Source organism: Salvia hispanica, chromosome 6 (genome assembly GCF_023119035.1).
Source record: "Salvia hispanica cultivar TCC Black 2014 chromosome 6, UniMelb_Shisp_WGS_1.0, whole genome shotgun sequence".
Taxonomy (NCBI): Eukaryota; Viridiplantae; Streptophyta; class Magnoliopsida; order Lamiales; family Lamiaceae; genus Salvia; species Salvia hispanica.
In genome coordinates this window covers 5,020,781-5,029,859 of record NC_062970.1, presented here as the reverse complement: position 1 = coordinate 5,029,859, position 9,079 = coordinate 5,020,781, and the positions used below count along the sequence as shown (strand labels likewise).

The following is a 9,079-nucleotide window of genomic DNA, read 5'->3' as shown; positions in this document are numbered from 1 at the left end:
AGAATGTGACGGTTAATTGACTCATTTTATTTATTTAAATGTGCATACTAGTAGCCCTTTTTTCCAATATTCTTATCCTCTTGTTGCATTATTTACACGATTCCTTCTATAATTTTACTCACGCAATGCAATTTTGTAATCAATAATTGAATGTTTTGTAGTTCGTGTTCACATCAATATTCGATATTACTATTTGAGTAAGCTGTCATGATTGGCGTGGTTGAAAACTTGAATTATATGCATGTTCCCATTTTATATTTTTACTGGAAAATCACATCCATTTTATGTGATTCATGTATTGTCACTGAAATTATTAAATAGCAGAAAAACATCTATTTAGTAGTACTTCGTTCTTATAATATTATCACTAGCTAGGTTCTCTGAATATTTCTTTGTTCTACTTAGACGAAATTCGATTTACACCAACTTAATAAATAATACTACTATTATAACAGTATATGAAGTAAATTGGTGTTCATTTTTTAATATACACAACATTGTTAAAAGTGAAATAGCTAGCTAGGTATTAATGATAATAAGTGGCTAAAACTCAATTTTTTATTTATTTAACTTATTGATGACCATATGTACACAGACTAGAATGTTATCCTAGTAGAAATATCAAAATTTGTACAGGTAATAACAAATGATAAGTGTTAAGTCCTATACTTTTTAGAATAATGTGAAATTAATTTACTATATATGTACACATCCTCGACAATGTCTTGAAAATCATAACTTCTACTACCTCCGTCCCCCAAAATTTGTCCCACTTTGATTCGGCACGGATTCTAAGAAATGTAACGAAAAGTGAGTTGAAAAAGTTAGTGGATTGTGGGTCCTACTTTTATACGGAGTATTAGTTTTATAATAAAATGTGAGTAGAAATGAGTTAGTGAAATATGAGATCCACTGCAAAAAAATGGTAAGAGTGAAATGGGACAAAATTTGGAGGACGGACGGAAATGAAAAAAATGGGACAAATTTTCAGAGACGGAGGTAGTATATTATTTCAGTTACAGCTATAACAACTTTCCAATGTGGCCATAATATTTCAACCTTGTTTCAGTCACAATAAAATATGAATATGTAAATAAAATTTAATACGGAGTACTAAAAATATAAATAAAAATCTTCAATACCGGTCACAAATAAATGTAAAGCAAAAATCATTTAATCGGAAAAAAATAAATTGGGATGCAGCTACCATCGTTTTCTATTGTGGCGCCGGATGGGGCTGGTTTCCGACCAGCCGCGAAAAGAGCGCGATTGTGGATGGTCTAACAACCAAATCATATAGAGTATTTCCTCAAATTATTTTAGAAAAAGTGGTCAAGATCGATTCAAATAATTAGTCACATCCAAACATTTCATAGTACAACATATATATGGTGGAAAACAAAGGCCAGAGAGAGAGAAGAAGGGCCCAAAGGCAAATGCGCAAATGGCGTAATAATTGTAGACCATTGCGCTGTCATCATATGAATATTCATAAATCATAATCCATTAATTATTTTATTTTTCTATGTTTGACCTAATTCTTTCAACTGTCAATATCTCTCTAATCTATTCCACCCCTCCACCATTATAATATAATACAATTTTCACCACCACAAAATTTTATTTATAAATTATATTCCTGTAATTAACTACATGTCGCTATTTCATGCAAGTTTTATTGTGATATTTGGACTCCGAGTTGTCAAACATAGATGGTAGGACACTAAATTATACTCCCAATTGATAAAATGTATATTTATGTTCTCTATATATAAGAATGTGGTTATGGCCTTCTAGAAAAAGACATTGCGAGAAAAGGAGCTACTCTCTCTCAACATCACACACACATACATACATATTTATATATATGTAGATATAGTTATTAAGAAAGCTATATACATATATCTAGATATAGATATTATGATAGCTAGCTATATAAATGTAGAATATTGTTGTGGACGCGAGGATGTGACGGAAAAGGATTATATCTATCTTTTAATTTAGAAAATGACACTCACTTAATTATAGCAATTTTTTGTTCTTCAATTTCACATCCTTTGTTTATTTTTCTCTCGTGAACCAATAGGGCATTGAGCACCACTCATTTTTCATTGTTTTTAATTTGCCAAAATTTAAACATAATTAATTGGAGCGAATTATATGATAATAAATTTATTAAGGCTAATTCTTTTTAAAAAAAACCTATGCATATATCTTCTTAATCCCAACTTTCATACTCATTGAAAGTTGCTCCATAAATTATAGAGTTTTTTTTTTTTTTATCACTTTCCTTCTTCGAAGTTCTAGCTTGGTCTCTTATGATGTATATGTATAACCATAGTATAGAGCAATAAAGTCATAGTTACATAATTGTGAAAATTAATCTACATGTTATATAAGCAAAAAACTAATTGTCAAGGATTCCCTTTCATTTTAGAGATTTCATTTTCATTGGACCAAAAAGTATTACTTCAAATTCAGGCAAATAGAAAAGAATATATATGATCATAAAAGACGACAATGACGTGTACACTGATTTTTCGACAAACAAATATATGGAGTAGTACTTTTTTTTAAAAAAAAATTTGATGGAGTTCTCTTATATAGTTGTAGTATATTTTATTTAGTTAGATCTAGTCTATATGCGTAACGAATTTTAACTTGGCCCTCAAATTTTCATTTATGTAATGGGCTCTTCTCTGAACTTCATGCTAATTATGTAGGTAGTTATATAAGTTTCATCAACTACCTATTTAGATATACTTTTATTTTGACCTTATCAATTATCATAACAAGATTCAAAAATTAAATTGAACATAAGATTCGATTCGATCGAGCCAATTTCATCAAGAGTTGGATATTATAACCAGAACTCATCAATACAAACGCAGAACAAGATTTGAAAATTATAAGTAATTGTTCCCTTTTTATTATTTTACTAACATTTACCTATATAGTATATTGATACTATAGCTCATATTCACATGTATATATAAACTATAAAGTGTGTGAGAGTTGAATTATAATTTTCATAAAAATAACGATCCAGCTAGTGTATTGAATGTTTGAACTCTTGTGCACAATGGAATATCTCTATGTGTCTTTTCAGTCGACCAAAGACATGTCTTCTCTTTTGGCTCGATGCCCCCTTCAAAGATCTTAACAAGCAAGTTTAGACCTCTATGTTCTACATGATATTATGGTTCAGATTATTACTTTGTAATTTTCCTTTCTTTTCTTTTGGGTTGTATAATACCAGGTAATCTTTTTATCTTCTCAGTTTAACAACAAGACATGTGTAATAAGATTGTATTCTATCCCAATTGAGAGTTGAAGAAGAAATAACTTTTTTGGTGTCAAAATTTCGATGAAAGGTTGATGCTCCGAATTTTTCTTTTCTCGTGTAAACATATATATGATAAAGAATTTTAACAACATCAGGATTTGGGCGAGGTGACGAGGTCAATACTTGTGCAAAAGTCACTGTGGGTGCCACAAGGTTCTTTTCTTGTGGTTTTTTTGGTTTTTGGATTGTGAGCTTATTGTTGGGCTTATGGATTGTCAGTTTGTCGCTAATTTTACTTGTTTATTGTTGATACTTTGAGCTCTTCTTTTGCGTGATTCTTTCATATAAAAAACTGTCTGAACTTATAAAGTGGAGTACTAATACTTAGCTAACACAAATTTAACTGCATTGAAGGAAACTATGGCGAATTCCTTGCAATTACTTTGTGACTGTAAAGCTATTATAATATCAATGTTTTGGGGTGAGTAACTTTTTTTATTATAAAATGATTTTTGTATCTATATAGTAATCTTAGTAAGACTCATTATATGCACAAATATATACTAGTAATAATAACAATACTTTGAAACAAAACAAAAGCGCTTGAAGATGGATGGACAAAAAAAATCAGATAGCAAGCCCATTTATATCGGGCCGAAATCGAACTTGTGGGCTTATGAGTGAGGTTTTGCAAAAAATAACTCTTATAAACAAGAATGAACCTAACTATATAGGCCCACTAATTTTAATACCCCATTTCATAGTTGTTATTTTTCAAGAATATTTTTAGAAGATAGTACTATAAATTACAAGAATTTTTTTTCAACCTTAATAATTGATTCTTTTTGCTGAGTCGTATATTCTTGTGCATTGCCATGTCTCATCTTATGTATGATTTGGGCCATAAATATTGAGGCACTAGTGAGTTTTTCGGATATTAGCTTGTTCGAACTCATTTTATGAAAGCTCGTTAAGCGAATGTTATTGCGAATAAAATATATTTATTCAAAAATATAAAGATAAATATAAATTTAGAAAGTTTGTTGAGAGACTATAGATCTACAGTGAAAAAGATTGATGCTTGACTCGATTATATAGAACAATATAGGTATATGTTTTTGTTACATCCACATATGATGTAAAAACATAGGCATGGTGATTTATTTATTTATTTTTGTTATGTAGCAAGGCATTATTGAGAGTGTCCTTGACAAAATTATGTAGCTTTTTTGGAAAAGAGTCTTGTAAGGAATGATTTGGTGTGAAAAGTCCATGTTACTATGTTACTAAAAGATGGAATAATAGCCTGCCACAAATGGGCCCATTTACTTACAATATTGTAACCCTCATCACTCTAAATCATTGCAATTAAACACTTTATTCTGTTATTTAGTACTTATTCAAAAACACCCACTCACCAAACTTATAATAAGGCCAATTTGGTCACTTAACTAACTTGATGTTAGATTGAGAAACGTATTAAACTGGTAAATATTCACCTCAAATATATTAATTGACTAGTGAATTAATGTAACATGATTTTTCAAATGGGAAGAACTTTAATTAACAAATAACAATATATGTGTATATGGATTAGTGGACATTGTAGAAGATTGCTAGCTCAAAATCTAGTTCTAGTGTCCATTATTACTTTGACTAATTTGTCCAAATTTTCATAGAGTAATTTATGGAGAAAATCTTGTTCCAAGATACTCCCACATAGCCATAGATTTAGGGATATGAATTAAGGTGGTTGAACATGGAAAAAAGTTGTCTACTCTCATAGCCCAACTTGGAAACACCATAATTTTGTAGTTGGAATTTCTTGACAAAATCTTTTTTACATAATTAATGTCGCTAAATCCGAAATTGCAAATTATTGGTAAATCCAAGGCTGAAATTGTAACTTCCCCAACTAAAGTATTAGAAATAGTATTGGGCCAATCTCAATAAATACAAAAGCCATCATCACAAGAAGATCCAAATATCAAAGCTAAGCTGTATTTGCAGAATATGCTCAGAAAATGTTGAAACTGATATAAAAAGGGGCCCTATTTTCAGACGTTTCTTTTCACTCTTCAGAAAAAATATGAAGGAAAAAACTCAAACCTTTTTTATTACTATTACATAAAGAAACAATAACAATTATAACACTACTGCAATTTTTTTGACCCTGTTTTTCTGGAATTCGCTCCAAAAAGCTTTGTCTTTTGCACTTTTTTTATTAATTCCAGAAGTATTATACTTGCAGTTTTAGCATTTATATTTTTTATAGTAAGGGAAAAAACAAGTGCATGTGCAGCTCACTTTTTTCAATTCTTGATTACTTAATTTGTACACCATATACAGAGATAGAATGTAACAGAGAAATCGAATATAATTTCCCTAGCAAATATTAAGTAAATAGTGCATGCAAAAAATTAAACTGAAAAAGATTTCTTAGTGAGAATCCAATCATAATCATTTAATTAGTGACTTTACATGAAAACAGTCACGAGAGACAAATTAATTGAACCAGATTTCTTAGTGAGAGAATAATTCTACTTTTTGTGACCAACAACATAAATATAAAACAACCAAATTTTGAGGGCCTTAATTCCACAGCATGTCTATATTTGGATATTCTGCCCCTTCGTAACATAATTCAATTTCATGGTCCTACCACGAGAATATACACTGTTCAATCAATATATATTTTTTATTCGATAAACACATATATGTATCGAATTACATTAATTACAAGCAAAATCGAGTTAATTTTATTCTAAATTTATTAACTCTAGTAATGTGTGGACAGCTCAGGAGGGATAGACAAGGAAGGAGAAGATGAGTCGGGCCGGGAAGGGGGAAGAAGGCGGATACGTCCGTCATCAGACGAGTCTGACATAGCATCCGAAAAGAAACGGGGATTAGTAAGACCTGGCAACGGCCGGGGTCTTACAAGGTCAAGAAAAGGTCTTACAAGGTCAAGAAGACACAGAAAGGAAGAAAAATAAAAGGCAACAAGTCAAAAAAAATTTGACGAATAAAAAAAAAAGCTCAGGTAGGATAGCGCCTAGTCAGGACAAATTCGCGAGGTGTGGCCGCAGACTTTCATCTTCTTGATCTTGATCTTGATCAAAGCCTACACACATAGTGTGAATTGAATTAATATGTTATAATATAAGTAAGTGATAATAGTGAAATCAAGAAAATTGTGTAGATGTGAATTTTAGTAGTACAAGAAAAGGGTCATGCAAAAAACAAAAAAAAAAAGAAATTTAGTGACATTTTGTATGTGTGTGTGTGCGTGTGTGCGTGTGTGTCTGAGTGTTATTGCATTACCTGGTAGTAGTTGAGGAAGCTCCAGGCTTGCTTTCTGCTCTGCAGTCTTTTCCCTCTCTCCCATGGAAAAAAAAGTGAAGAGAGAGAGAGAGAGAGGCAATGATGGGAGGAATGTGAATGAAAAGGTGGAGGGGAAGAGAGTGGGGTTTTTATGGGCAGCCAGAGGGCTGACCGGTGACCCAGAAAGAAGGGGGAAAGGGATGAGGTGGACACGTGGCGGATGGATATGCTGCCCGGGGGCTGCCCGCCCGACCGCAGTGAAAAAAAGAGAAGAGAAGAGAAGAGTTGGAAACCTCGTCCAAAATGACTTCCTAGTAAAACTCATAATTCTGTGAGCTTGTTTCTTCAAAAGGTCCAACTGATTTAGTAAGAAAAAGAGAAGAAAAGAAATGGAAATAATTCAAGAGTTTTACTACTGCCTCGGTCGCGGTAAAAAATGGTCAACTAAGAAAGTGAGTATATTTGCAGTTTTTATGCTAGTAGTTACTCCCTTCGAAAATAGTCCACAAAATCCATGCCGTTCATAAATAGAGCTATTTTTTTGTGGAGGGAGGGAGTATTGTATTCAAAATCGAGGGTAATTTAGGAGAATTGACGAGAGTTGAATCAAATTTAAAATCTGTAAGAAAAATTATGAAGTTTATATTTGTTAGAAATTAGGCTACGGTGAAAAATTTTGTGTTAGATTATATCTAATATCACAGTCGAAAAAGCATATACCGACGTTTCCACCAATGAGTTAAATGATTAGTCTATTTATAAAGAAAACAATATCGATTGGTTGAAAACATCAACAATATACATAGATGATTAGATTTTTTTGTCCTGTGATATTGCAAAGAAATCGAATCATTATGGTTTTTCTGATTAGTTCCTAAGTTGTGGGACGAACCATACATTTAGTTTGTTTGCAATTTGGCCTAAAATTGAAGTTAGTTTTAGAATTGTTGCACGATGGGTATAGAAGTTATATAAATTTGAAACTTTGGTGAATTTTGAAACTCGTGTATATGACATATACGAGTTATATCGATTTGTAATCGATAACACGACAAATTCTTAAACTCGGTGTTATACGCTATTTCAATTTGATTTTTCAATAGAGGATGAGATTAAATTCAATGCCTTGTTGGATTGGGATATTTCACAGCTTGGATTATTTAATTTGGGGAAAAGAAACAAAAACAAGAATATAAAGAGACTATAACTTCAAGGTCTAGGTAAGAGTAAAATGGCCTAATTGTGGACAATGTTGGAGTTAATTAATGATTCACTTGTTTCTAGTGTTTATAAAATTTAGGGTTTGTGAGGGAATTAAGGGTTTGGGAAATGGCAACCCATGGCCAACCATTTTTTAATATCACACTTTCCTAAGACAGTCAAACTTTACAATTATGAAAATGAATTCGATAATTTCAATTGTAAAATAATGTTGTTAGTATACATAGATCATTTTATGGGATAAGTTTCATGTAATTTCAACTGTAAAATAATGTCGTTATTATACATAGATTATTTTATTGATTGTGTGGTTTTTTTTTTTTAATGCACCGTTGATAAAGTAAGCATAAAATAGAAATAAAGTAGAAAAAAAAAGTATTTAAAGTATTGTTGGTGGAGAATGGATCTCATCTCATTAGAGAGAAAATAGTTTCTAAATAGAGAAAATACATATTTTTGTGAGACGGACTAAAGAGAAACGAGTGTATATTCTTGTGGGACAGAAGGAGTAATATATTTCCATTGAAAAAATGTTTGAGTTCAAATTCCAAATAAAAAGTGTTAAAAGATTTCAAATCTAAACTATAATGAGAAATAGACATAGTACATTAATGTAATGGTTGTTAGGTATCTTAGATCTTAAGTTATTACAATCTAATTCATAATATTATTGAGTCAAAATGCAGTTATGAAGGATGCATGTGAATTTGTGTGGTTGCCATTTCATTCTGCCCTCTCTGACCCAATTTTATATGTGTGTCCCTCTCTATCTCAATATCTCTCTATCATAAAAGTATATGTTGTCATAACATTAAATTAATGTCAACTAGGGTGGAGATCTTTGAGTACGTTACTACAGTGTTAGAATAAAATTTGAAATTATTGCAGCCAATTTTTTTTTTTGAAGTTTTGGTATATAACAATTGTGCTATTACAGTGGACCAGTGTAATATGTATATCTAAATTTAAACAATGAAATGAGAGTTTTTCCTTTGTAGTAATGAACAAGATTTTGCAAGTAAAAAGTTAACATTTGATTATTTCAAATACCTCAAATTAAAGAAATTATAAATTCTTCCAAACACATTTCCTTGATTTACCAGCACATTGAAAAATCAAATGTTAACTTTTTCCTTTATAATTATGCGATCATAATCGCTTAATATCAATTTTTAATCGGGGTTAGAGTCACCAAAGAGATAGATAAGATATCATATATTATTGATTTTTTTCAATAAATAAAATAAA

The 9,079-nt window shown here is 30.9% G+C and overlaps 1 long non-coding RNA gene across 1 annotated transcript; it reads right to left on the bottom strand.

Moving 5' to 3' along the window:
* Nucleotides 1–5,854: 5,854 nt before the first annotated feature.
* Nucleotides 5,855–6,850, bottom strand: LOC125196713. Its single transcript, XR_007171932.1, has 2 exons — nt 6,611–6,850; nt 5,855–6,410 (listed from the first exon to the last, which is right to left on the bottom strand). It is a non-coding gene; the product is annotated as an uncharacterized LOC125196713 (long non-coding RNA).
* Nucleotides 6,851–9,079: the final 2,229 nt, after the last annotated feature.